This window comes from Scyliorhinus torazame, chromosome 14 (genome assembly GCF_047496885.1).
Source record: "Scyliorhinus torazame isolate Kashiwa2021f chromosome 14, sScyTor2.1, whole genome shotgun sequence".
Classification (NCBI taxonomy): Eukaryota; Metazoa; Chordata; class Chondrichthyes; order Carcharhiniformes; family Scyliorhinidae; genus Scyliorhinus; species Scyliorhinus torazame.
Window position 1 is genome coordinate 198,545,226 of NC_092720.1, and position 12,322 is coordinate 198,557,547.

A 12,322-nucleotide genomic window follows, 5' to 3' on the forward strand; every position below is an offset into this window, starting at 1 on the left:
CAGCGCCACGGTGCCAGATTCGATTCGCTGCTGGGTCACTGTCTGTGCGGAGTCTGCGTGGGTTTCCTCCAGGTGCTGCGGTGTCCTCCCACAGTGCAAAGAGGTGCTGGTTATGTGGACTGGCTATGCTAAACTGCCCTCTTTGTCGAAAAAAGTTTAGGAGAGGTTAATGGGTTAAGGGGATAGGATAGAAGTGAGGGCTGTAGTGAGACGGTGCAGACTGGATGGGCTGAACGGCCTCATTCTGCACTGTATGCTCTGTGCTAACCACTGTGTTACCATGCTCTCCTGTTGTTGGCTCCGGGAGAGGTTTTTAGAGCGATCTTTCCAACATGTTGCTCGACCAGAAAAGGATCAATCTATTTTAGTTCCGTAAATCAGGGGAGAGCGCGAACGCAGTCCCCCACTACCACAAATTTTGCAGTCGAGTATCCCGCATTTGGGGACATCGCAGGCGTCAGCACACCCGAAGTGCAATGGGCTAGCCTCGTCCTGGGCGAACCACCTTGTTGATCATGGTTTCACCCCTGCCAGGTAAGTATGCTTAAAAACAGTACACCCTCCCAGTCCACACCACACATCACATCTTTCACTCACACTTACTGCATTTACACGGCCAAACTGTCACTTTGCTTACAATTATCTCTACCGAATTAGACTAGTTCTGTTGTATGATTTTGACAAATTGTCGAATATACCTCTCTATAAGAAACACATTGCCTAAAACGTCCGCTATGCTATTTGCATATTGGCCTGAAAAGGAAGTGAACCGCCCCTTATCGACCTATCAGTCAAACGATGGACCGTTTTCCGGAATGAAGACTATCTCTCTCAAAACTTTGTCTGTCCATCTTTATTCAGCAAGGAAACAATTAACTTTTCTGACACAGAAATAGAAAGATTGATGAGGAGGTTTTTGGAGTCACGAAGATATTGGTTGTTGTCTCTAGGAGAGGTTTTTTAGCGTCATGAGCAGTTTATTGAGAGGCATGTTTGCAGGTTTATTTGGGGGCGGGGTCAGGTTAATCTTCATGGGGACATGCTCCCCACCCCCATCCCCACGCACGCACCCCATCCCACATGCATCACCACACACTCACACACTATATTGTTTAAAAATAAATTTAGAGTACCCAATTCATTTTATGTTCCAATTTATTGGCAATTTGATGTGGCCAATCCACCTAGCCTGTACATCTTTGGGTTGTGAGGGTGAGACCCACGCAAACACTGAGGGAAATGTGCAAACTCCTCATGGACAATGACCCGGGGCCTGGATCGAACTCTGGTCTTCGATGCCGTGAGGGAACAGTGCTAAGCACTGCGCCACCATGCCGCCCCTAAACAGACACACTACCCCGACCCTCCTGCACCCATCTTTTTTCTTTTAAATTTAGAGCACCCAATCATTTTGTTATTTTTTTAAATTAAGGGGCAATTTAGCATGGCCAATCCACCTAACCTGCACATCTTTGGGTTGTGGGGGTGAAACCCACGCAGACACGGCGAGAATGTGCAAACTCCACACGGACAGTGACCCTGGGCCAGGTTTCAAACCCGGGTCCTCAGCGCCGTTGTCCCAGAGCTAACCACTGCACCATGTGCCACTTTCGCACACACCCATCTGACACGCACAGACCCAGCACACCAGCCCCCCACGAAAAACACACACACACTCATTCTTGATACTCACAATCACCCAACACACACACCCGACACTGAGTTAACATTTCTGCAACGGGGATAGAAAGAAATTGATGAGGAGGATTTGAGAGTCACAAAGATGTTGATTGTAATAAAAACAATGATTATCGTCACAAGTAGGCTTACATTAACACTGCAATGTAGTTACTGTGAAAAACAACTAGTCGCCACAATCCGGCGCCTGTTCGGGTACAGAGCGGGAGAATTGAGAATGTCCAAATTACCTATCAGCATGCCTTTGGGGACTTGTGGGAGCAACCGGAGGAAAGCCACGCAGACACGTGGAGAATGTGCAGAGTCCACAGAGCCGGGAATGGGACCTGGGATCGTGGAGCTGTGAAGCAACTGCAGGGCAGCACGGTAGCAGAAGTGGATAGCACCGTGGCTTCACAGCACCAGGGCGCCAGATTCGATTCGCCGCTGGGTCACTGTCTGTGCGGAGTCTGCGTGGGTTTCCTCCAGGTGCTGCGGTGTCCTCCCACAGTGCAAAGAAGTGCAGGTTATGTGGACTGGCTATGCTAAACTGCCCTCACTGTCGAAAAAGGTTTAGGAGAGGTTAATGGGATAGGATAGAAGTGAGGGCTGAAGTGGGTCGGTGCAGACTGGATGGGCTGAACGGCCTCATTCTGAACTGCATGTTCTATGCTAACCACTGTGTTACCATGCTACCCTGTTGTTGGCTCCTGGAGAGGTTTTTAGGGCGATGCTTCCAACAGGTTGATCGATGTGAAAAGGATCAATCTATTTTTGTTTCGTAAATCAGGGGAGAGCGCGAACGCAGTCCCCCACTACCACAAATTTTGCAGTCGAGCATCCCGCATTTGGGGACATGGCAGGCGTCAGCACACCCGAAGTGCAATGGGCTAGCCTCGTCCTGGGCGAACCACCTTTTTGATCATGGTTTCACTCCTGCCAGGTAAGTATGATTAAAAACAGTACACCCTCCCAGTCCACACCACACATCACATCTTTCACTCACACTTACTGCATTTACACGGCCAAACTGTCACTTTACTTACAATTATCTCTACCGAATTAGACTAGTTCTGTTGTATGATTTTGACAAATTGTCGAACATACCTCTCTATAAGAAACACATTGCCTAAAACGTCCGCTATGCTATTTGCATATTGGCCTTAAAAGGAAGTGAACCGCCCCTTATCTACCTGTCAGTCAAACGATGGACCGTTTTCCGGAATGAAGACTTTCTCTCTCAAAACTTTGTCTGTCCATCTTTGTTCAGCAAGGAAACAATTAACTTTTCTGACACGGAAATAGAAAGATTGATGAGGAGGTTTTTGGAGTCACGAAGATATTGGTTGTTGTCTCTAGGAGAGGTTTTTTAGCGTCATGGGCAGTTTATTGAGAGGCATGTTTGCAGGTTTATTTGGGGGTGGAGTCAGGTTAATCTTCATGGGGACATGCTCCCCACCCCCATCCCCACGCACGCACCCCATCCCACATGCATCACCACACACTGTATTGTTTAAAAATAAATTTAGAGTACCCAATTCGTTTTATGTTCCAATTTATTGGCAATTTGATGTGGCCAATCCACCTAGCCTGTACATCTTTGGGTTGTGAGGGTGAGACCCACGCAAACACTGAGGAAAATGTGCAAACTCCTCATGGACAATGACCTGGGTCCTGGATCGAACTCTAGTCTTCGACGCCGTGAGGGAACAGTGCTAAGCACTGCGCCACCATGCCGCCCCTAAACAGACACACTACCCCGACACTCCTACACCCATCTTTTTTCTTTTAAATTTAGAGCACCCAATCATTTTGTTATTTTTTTAAATTAAGGGGCAATTTAGCATGGCCAATCCACCTAACCTGCACATCTTTGGGTTGTGGGGGTGAAACCCACGCAGACACGGCGAGAATGTGCAAACTCCACACGGACAGTGACCCTGGGCCAGGATTCAAACCCGGGTCCTCAGCGCCGTTGTCCCAGTGCTAACCACTGCACCATGTGCCATTTTCGCACACACCCATCTGACACGCACAGACCCAGCACACCAGCCCCCCACGAAAAACACACGCACACTCATTCTTGATACTCACAATCACCCCAACGCACACACACACCTCTGACACACACACACCCGACACAGAGTTAACATTTCCTCAACGGGGATAGAAAGAAATTGATGAGGAGGATTTGCGAGTCACATAAATGTTGATTGTAATAATAACAATGATTATCGTCACAAGTAGGCTTACATTAACACTGCAATGAAGTGACTGTGAAAAACAACTAGTCGCCAAAATCCGGCGCCTGTTCGGGTACAGAGCGGGAGAATTGAGAATGTCCAAATTACCTATCAGCATGCCTTTGGGGACTTGTGGGAGCAACCGGAGGAAAGCCACGCAGAGAATGTGCAGAGTCCACAGAGCCGGGAATGGGACCTGGGATCGTGGAGCTGTGAAGCAACAGCAGGGCAGCAGGGTAGCAGAAGTGGATAGCACGGTGGCTTCACAGCGCCACGGTGCCAGATTCGATTCGCTGCTGGGTCACTGTCTGTGCGGAGTCTGCGTGGGTTTCCTCCAGGTGCTGCGGTGTCCTTCCACAGTGCAAAGAGGTGCTGGTTATGTGGACTGGCTATGCTAAACTGCCCTCTTTGACGAAAAAAGTTTAGGAGAGGTTAATGGGTTAGGATAGAAGTGAGGGCTGAAGTGAGACGGTGCAGACTGGATGGGCTGAACGGCCTCATTCTGCACTGTATGCTCTGTGCTAACCACTGTGTTACCATGCTCTCCTGTTGTTGGCTCCGGGAGAGGTTTTTAGAGCGATCTTTCCAACATGTTGCTCGACCAGAAAAGGATCAATCTATTTTAGTTCCGTAAATCAGGGGAGAGCGCGAACGCAGTCCCCCGCTACCACAAATTTTGCAGTCGAGTATACCGCATTTGGGGACATCGCAGGCGTCAGCACACCCGAAGTGCAATGGGCTAGCCTCGTCCTGGGCGAACCATCTTGTTGATCATGGTTTCACCCCTGCCAGGTAAGTATGCTTAAAAACAGTACACCCTCCCAGTCCACACCACACATCACATCTTTCACTCACACTTACTGCATTTACACGGCCAAACTGTCACTTTACTTACAATTATCTCTACCGAATTAGACTAGTTCTGTTGTATGATTTTGACAAATTGTCGAATATACCTCTCTATAAGAAACACATTGCCTAAAACGTCCGCTATGCTATTTGCATATTGGCCTGAAAAGGAAGTGAACCGCCCCTTATCTACCTATCAGTCAAACGATGGACCGTTTTCCAGAATGAAGACTATCTCTCTCAAAACTTTGTCTGTCCATCTTTATTCAGCAAGGAAACAATTAACTTTTCTGACACAGAAATAGAAAGATTGATGAGGAGGTTTTTGGAGTCACGAAGATATTGGTTGTTGTCTTTAGGAGAGGTTTTTAGCGTCATGAGCAGTTTATTGAGAGGCATGTTTGCAGGTTTATTTGGGGGCGGGGTCAGGTTAATCTTCATGGGGACATGCACCCCACCACCATCCCCACGCACGCACCCCATCCCACATGCATCACCACACACTCACACACTATATTGTTTAAACATAAATTTAGAGTACCCAATTCATTTTATGTTCCAATTTATTGGCAATTTGATGTGGCCAATCCACCTAGCCTGTACATCTTTGGGTTGTGAGGGTGAGACCCACGCAAACACTGAGGGAAATGTGCAAACTCCTCATGGACAATGACCCGGGGCCTGGATCGAACTCTGGTCTTCGACGCCGTGAGGGAACAGTGCTAAGCACTGCGCCACCATGCCGCCCCTAAACAGACACACTACCCCGACCCTCCTGCACCCATCTTTTTTCTTTTAAATTTAGATCACCCAATCATTTTGTTATTTTTTTAAATTAAGGGACAATTTAGCATGGCCAATCCACCTAACCTGCACATCTTTGGGTTGTGGGGGTGAAACCCACGCAGACACGGCGAGAATGTGCAAACTCCACACGGACAGTGACCCTGGGCCAGGATTCAAACCCGGGTCCTCAGCGCCGTTGTCCCAGTGCTAACCACTGCACCATGTGCCACTTTCGCACACACCCATCTGACACGCACAGACCCAGCACACCAGCCCCCCACGAAAAAAACACAAACACTCATTCTAGATACTCACAATCACCCAACACACACACCCGACACTGAGTTAACATTTCTGCAACGGGGATAGAAAGAAATTGATGAGGAGGATTTGAGAGTCACAAAGATGTTGATTGTAATAAAAACAATGATTATCGTCACAAGTAGGCTTACATTAACACTGCAATGAAGTTACTGTGAAAAACAACTAGTCGCCACAATCCGGCGCCTGTTCGGGTACAGAGCGGGAGAATTGAGAATGTCCAAATTACCTATCAGCATGCCTTTGGGGACTTGTGGGAGCAACCGGAGGAGAGCCACGCAGACACGTGGAGAATGTGCAGAGTCCACAGAGCCGGGAATGGGACCTGGGATCGTGGAGCTGTGAAGCAACTGCAGGGCAGCACGGTAGCAGAAGTGGATAGCACCGTGGCTTCACAGCACCAGGGTGCCAGATTCGATTCGACGCTGGGTCACTGTCTGTGCGGAGTCTGCGTGGGTGTCCTCCCACAGTGCAAAGAAGTGCAGGTGATGTGGACTGGCCATGCTAAACTGCCCTCATTGTCGAAAAAAGTTTAGGAGAGGTTAATGGGATAGGATAGAAGTGAGGGCTGAAGTGGGTCGGTGCAGACTGGATGGGCTGAACGGCCTCATTCTGAACTGCATGTTCTATGCTAACCACTGTGTTACCATGCTACCCTGTTGTTGGCTCCTGGAGAGGTTTTTAGGGCGATGCTTCCAACAGGTTGATCGATGTGAAAAGGATCAATCTATTTTTGTTTCGTAAATCAGGGGAGAGCGCGAACGCAGTCCCCCACTACCACAAATTTTGCAGTCGAGTATCCCGCATTTGGGGACATCGCAGGCGTCAGCACACCCGAAGTGCAATGGGCTAGCCTCGTCCTGGGCGAACCACCTTTTTGATCATGGTTTCACCCCTGCCAGGTAAGTATGCTTAAAAACAGTACACCCTCCCAGTCCACACCACACATCACATCTTTCACTCACACTTACTGCATTTACACGGACAAACTGTCACTTTACTTACAATTATCTCTACCGAATTAGACTAGTTCTGTTGTATGATTTTGACAAATTGTCGAATATTCCTCTCTATAAGAAACACATTGCCTAAAACGTCCGCTATGCTATTTGCATATTGGCCTGAAAAGGAAGTGAACCGCCCCTTATCTACCTATCAGTCAAACGATGGACCGTTTTCCGGAATGAAGACTATCTCTCTCAAAACTTTGTCTGTCCATCTTTATTCAGCAAGGAAACAATTAACTTTTCTGACACAGAAATAGAAAGATTGATGAGGAGGTTTTTGGAGTCACGAAGATATTGGTTGTTGTCTCTAGGAGAGGTTTTTTAGCGTCATGAGCAGTTTATTGAGAGGCATGTTTGCAGGTTTATTTGGGGGCGGGGTCAGGTTAATCTTCATGGGGACATGCTCCCCACCCCCATCCCCACGCACGCACCCCATCCCACATGCATCACCACACACTCACACACTATATTGTTTAAAAATAAATTTAGAGTACCCAATTCATTTTATGTTCCAATTTATTGGCAATTTGATGTGGCCAATCCACCTAGCCTGTACATCTTTGGGTTGTGAGGGTGAGACCCACGCAAACACTGAGGAAAATGTGCAAACTCCTTATGGACAATGACCTGGGTCCTGGATCGAACTCTAGTCTTCGACGCCGTGAGGGAACAGTGCTAAGCACTGCGCCACCATGCCGCCCCTAAACAGACACACTACCCCGACACTCCTACACCCATCTTTTTTCTTTTAAATTTAGAGCACCCAATCATTTTGTTATTTTTTTAAATTAAGGGGCAATTTAGCATGGCCAATCCACCTAACCTGCACATCTTTGGGTTGTGGGGGTGAAACCCACGCAGACACGGCGTGAATGTGCAAACTCCACACGGACAGTGACCCTGGGCCAGGATTCAAACCCGGGTCCTCAGCGCCGTTGTCCCAGTGCTAACCACTGCACCATGTGCCATTTTCACACACACCCATCTGACACGCACAGACCCAGCACACCAGCCCCCCACGAAAAACACACGCACACTCATTCTTGATACTCACAATCACCCCAACGCACACACACCTCTGACACACACACACCCGACACAGAGTTAACATTTCCTCAACGGGGATAGAAAGAAATTGATGAGGAGGATTTGCGAGTCACATAAATGTTGATTGTAATAATAACAATGATTATCGTCACAAGTAGGCTTACATTAACACTGCAATGTAGTTACTGCGAAAAACAACTAGTCGCCACAATCCGGCGCCTGTTCGGGTACAGAGCGGGAGAATTGAGAATGTCCAAATTACCTTTCAGCATGCCTTTGGGGACTTGTGGGAGCAACCGGAGGAAAGCCACGCAGAGAATGTGCAGAGTCCACAGAGCCGGGAATGGGACCTGGGATCGTGGAGCTGTGAAGCAACAGCAGGGCAGCAGGGTAGCAGAAGTGGATAGCACGGTGGCTTCACAGCGCCACGGTGCCAGATTCGATTCGCTGCTGGGTCACTGTCTGTGCGGAGTGTGCGTGGATTTCCTCCAGGTGCTGCGGTGTCCTTCCACAGTGCAAAGAGGTGCTGGTTATGTGGACTGGCTATGCTAAACTGCCCTCTTTGTCGAAAAAAGTTTAGGAGAGGTTAATGGGTTAAGGGGATAGGATAGAAGTGAGGGCTGAAGTGAGACGGTGCAGACTGGATGGGCTGAACGGCAGGGTAGCAGAAGTGGATAGCACGGTGGCTTCACAGCGCCACGGTGCCAGATTCGATTCGCTGCTGGGTCACTGTCTGTGCGGAGTCTGCGTGGGTTTCCTCCACGTGCTGCGGTGTCCTTCCACAGTGCAACGAGGTGCTGGTTATGTGGACTGGCTATGCTAAACTGCCCTCTTTGTCGAAAAAAGTTTAGGAGAGGTTAATGGGTTAAGGGGATAGGATAGAAGTGAGGGCTGAAGTGAGACGGTGCAGACTGGATGGGCTGAACCGCCTCATTCTGCACTGTATGCTCTGTGCTAACCACTGTGTTACCATGCTCTCCTGTTGTTGGCTCCGGGAGAGGTTTTTAGAGCGATCTTTCCAACATGTTGCTCGACCAGAAAAGGATCAATCTATTTTAGTTCCGTAAATCAGGGGAGAGCGCGAACGCAGTCCCCCACTACCACAAATTTTGCAGTCGAGTATCCCGCATTTGGGGACATCGCAGGCGTCAGCACACCCGAAGTGCAATGGGCTAGCCTCGTCCTGGGCGAACCACCTTTTTGATCATGGTTTCACCCCTGCCAGGTAAGTATGCTTAAAAACAGTACACCCTCCCAGTCCACACCACACATCACATCTTTCACTCACACTTACTGCATTTACACGGCCAAACTGTCACTTTACTTACAATTATCTCTACCGAATTAGACTAGTTCTGTTGTATGATTTTGACAAATTGTCGAACATACCTCTCTATAAGAAACACATTGCCTAAAACGACCGCTATGCTATTTGCATATTGGCCTTAAAAGGAAGTGAACCGCCCCTTATCTACCTGTCAGTCAAACGATGGACCGTTTTCCGGAATGAAGACTTTCTCTCTCAAAACTTTGTCTGTCCATCTTTGTTCAGCAAGGAAACAATTAACTTTTCTGACACGGAAATAGAAAGATTGATGAGGAGGTTTTTGGAGTCACGAAGATATTGGTTGTTGTCTCTAGGAGAGGTTTTTTAGCGTCATGAGCAGTTTATTGAGAGGCATGTTTGTAGGTTTATTTGGGGGTGGGGTCAGGTTAATCTTCATGGGGACATGCTCCCCACCCCCATCCCCACGCACGCACCCCATCCCACATGCATCACCACACACTATATTGTTTAAAAATAAATTTAGAGTACCCAATTCATTTTATGTTCCAATTTATTGGCAATTTGATGTGGCCAATCCACCTAGCCTGTACATCTTTGGGTTGTGAGGGTGAGACCCACGCAAACACTGAGGAAAATGTGCAAACTCCTTATGGACAATGACCTGGGTCCTGGATCGAACTCTAGTCTTCGACGCCGTGAGGGAACAGTGCTAAGCACTGCGCCACCATGCCGCCCCTAAACAGACACACTACCCCGACACTCCTACACCCATCTTTTTTCTTTTAAATTTAGAGCACCCAATCATTTTGTTATTTTTTTAAATTAAGGGGCAATTTAGCATGGCCAATCCACCTAACCTGCACATCTTTGGGTTGTGGGGGTGAAACCCACGCAGACACGGCGTGAATGTGCAAACTCCACACGGACAGTGACCCTGGGCCAGGATTCAAACCCGGGTCCTCAGCGCCGTTGTCCCAGTGCTAACCACTGCACCATGTGCCATTTTCACACACACCCATCTGACACGCACAGACCCAGCACACCAGCCCCCCACGAAAAACACACGCACACTCATTCTTGATACTCACAATCACCCCAACGCACACACACCTCTGACACACACACACCCGACACAGAGTTAACATTTCCTCAACGGGGATAGAAAGAAATTGATGAGGAGGATTTGCGAGTCACATAAATGTTGATTGTAATAATAACAATGATTATCGTCACAAGTAGGCTTACATTAACACTGCAATGTAGTTACTGCGAAAAACAACTAGTCGCCACAATCCGGCGCCTGTTCGGGTACAGAGCGGGAGAATTGAGAATGTCCAAATTACCTTTCAGCATGCCTTTGGGGACTTGTGGGAGCAACCGGAGGAAAGCCACGCAGAGAATGTGCAGAGTCCACAGAGCCGGGAATGGGACCTGGGATCGTGGAGCTGTGAAGCAACAGCAGGGCAGCAGGGTAGCAGAAGTGGATAGCACGGTGGCTTCACAGCGCCACGGTGCCAGATTCGATTCGCTGCTGGGTCACTGTCTGTGCGGAGTCTGCGTGGATTTCCTCCAGGTGCTGCGGTGTCCTTCCACAGTGCAAAGAGGTGCTGGTTATGTGGACTGGCTATGCTAAACTGCCCTCTTTGTCGAAAAAAGTTTAGGAGAGGTTAATGGGTTAAGGGGATAGGATAGAAGTGAGGGCTGAAGTGAGACGGTGCAGACTGGATGGGCTGAACGGCAGGGTAGCAGAAGTGGATAGCACGGTGGCTTCACAGCGCCACGGTGCCAGATTCGATTCGCTGCTGGGTCACTGTCTGTGCGGAGTCTGCGTGGGTTTCCTCCACGTGCTGCGGTGTCCTTCCACAGTGCAACGAGGTGCTGGTTATGTGGACTGGCTATGCTAAACTGCCCTCTTTGTCGAAAAAAGTTTAGGAGAGGTTAATGGGTTAAGGGGATAGGATAGAAGTGAGGGCTGAAGTGAGACGGTGCAGACTGGATGGGCTGAACCGCCTCATTCTGCACTGTATGCTCTGTGCTAACCACTGTGTTACCATGCTCTCCTGTTGTTGGCTCCGGGAGAGGTTTTTAGAGCGATCTTTCCAACATGTTGCTCGACCAGAAAAGGATCAATCTATTTTAGTTCCGTAAATCAGGGGAGAGCGCGAACGCAGTCCCCCACTACCACAAATTTTGCAGTCGAGTATCCCGCATTTGGGGACATCGCAGGCGTCAGCACACCCGAAGTGCAATGGGCTAGCCTCGTCCTGGGCGAACCACCTTTTTGATCATGGTTTCACCCCTGCCAGGTAAGTATGCTTAAAAACAGTACACCCTCCCAGTCCACACCACACATCACATCTTTCACTCACACTTACTGCATTTACACGGCCAAACTGTCACTTTACTTACAATTATCTCTACCGAATTAGACTAGTTCTGTTGTATGATTTTGACAAATTGTCGAACATACCTCTCTATAAGAAACACATTGCCTAAAACGACCGCTATGCTATTTGCATATTGGCCTTAAAAGGAAGTGAACCGCCCCTTATCTACCTGTCAGTCAAACGATGGACCGTTTTCCGGAATGAAGACTTTCTCTCTCAAAACTTTGTCTGTCCATCTTTGTTCAGCAAGGAAACAATTAACTTTTCTGACACGGAAATAGAAAGATTGATGAGGAGGTTTTTGGAGTCACGAAGATATTGGTTGTTGTCTCTAGGAGAGGTTTTTTAGCGTCATGAGCAGTTTATTGAGAGGCATGTTTGTAGGTTTATTTGGGGGTGGGGTCAGGTTAATCTTCATGGGGACATGCTCCCCACCCCCATCCCCACGCACGCACCCCATCCCACATGCATCACCACACACTATATTGTTTAAAAATAAATTTAGAGTACCCAATTCATTTTATGTTCCAATTTATTGGCAATTTGATGTGGCCAATCCACCTAGCCTGTACATCTTTGGGTTGTGAGGGTGAGACCCACGCAAACACTGAGGAAAATGTGCAAACTCCTCATGGACAATGACCTGGGTCCTGGATCGAACTCTAGTCTTCGACGCCGTGAGGGAACAGTGCTAAGCACTGCGCCACCATGCCGCCC

General features: G+C 48.4%; 6 non-coding genes across 6 annotated transcripts; all 6 read right to left on the bottom strand.

Moving 5' to 3' along the window:
* Positions 1 to 378: 378 nt before the first annotated feature.
* On the bottom strand, positions 379 to 542 carry LOC140390644 (U1 spliceosomal RNA). The gene has a single exon (XR_011934703.1). It is a non-coding gene; the product is annotated as a U1 spliceosomal RNA (small nuclear RNA).
* Positions 543 to 2,464: 1,922 nt separating this feature from the next.
* LOC140390829 (U1 spliceosomal RNA) lies at positions 2,465 to 2,628 on the bottom strand. The gene has a single exon (XR_011934886.1). It is a non-coding gene; the product is annotated as a U1 spliceosomal RNA (small nuclear RNA).
* Positions 2,629 to 4,556: 1,928 nt separating this feature from the next.
* Positions 4,557 to 4,720, bottom strand: LOC140390660 (U1 spliceosomal RNA). Its single transcript, XR_011934718.1, has one exon. It is a non-coding gene; the product is annotated as a U1 spliceosomal RNA (small nuclear RNA).
* A 1,902-nt stretch (positions 4,721 to 6,622) lies between these two features.
* On the bottom strand, positions 6,623 to 6,786 carry LOC140390963 (U1 spliceosomal RNA). The gene has a single exon (XR_011934990.1). It is a non-coding gene; the product is annotated as a U1 spliceosomal RNA (small nuclear RNA).
* A 2,213-nt stretch (positions 6,787 to 8,999) lies between these two features.
* On the bottom strand, positions 9,000 to 9,163 carry LOC140390964 (U1 spliceosomal RNA). Its single transcript, XR_011934991.1, has one exon. It is a non-coding gene; the product is annotated as a U1 spliceosomal RNA (small nuclear RNA).
* Positions 9,164 to 11,368: 2,205 nt separating this feature from the next.
* LOC140390965 (U1 spliceosomal RNA) lies at positions 11,369 to 11,532 on the bottom strand. The gene has a single exon (XR_011934992.1). It is a non-coding gene; the product is annotated as a U1 spliceosomal RNA (small nuclear RNA).
* Between the last annotated feature and the right edge of the window lie 790 nt (positions 11,533 to 12,322).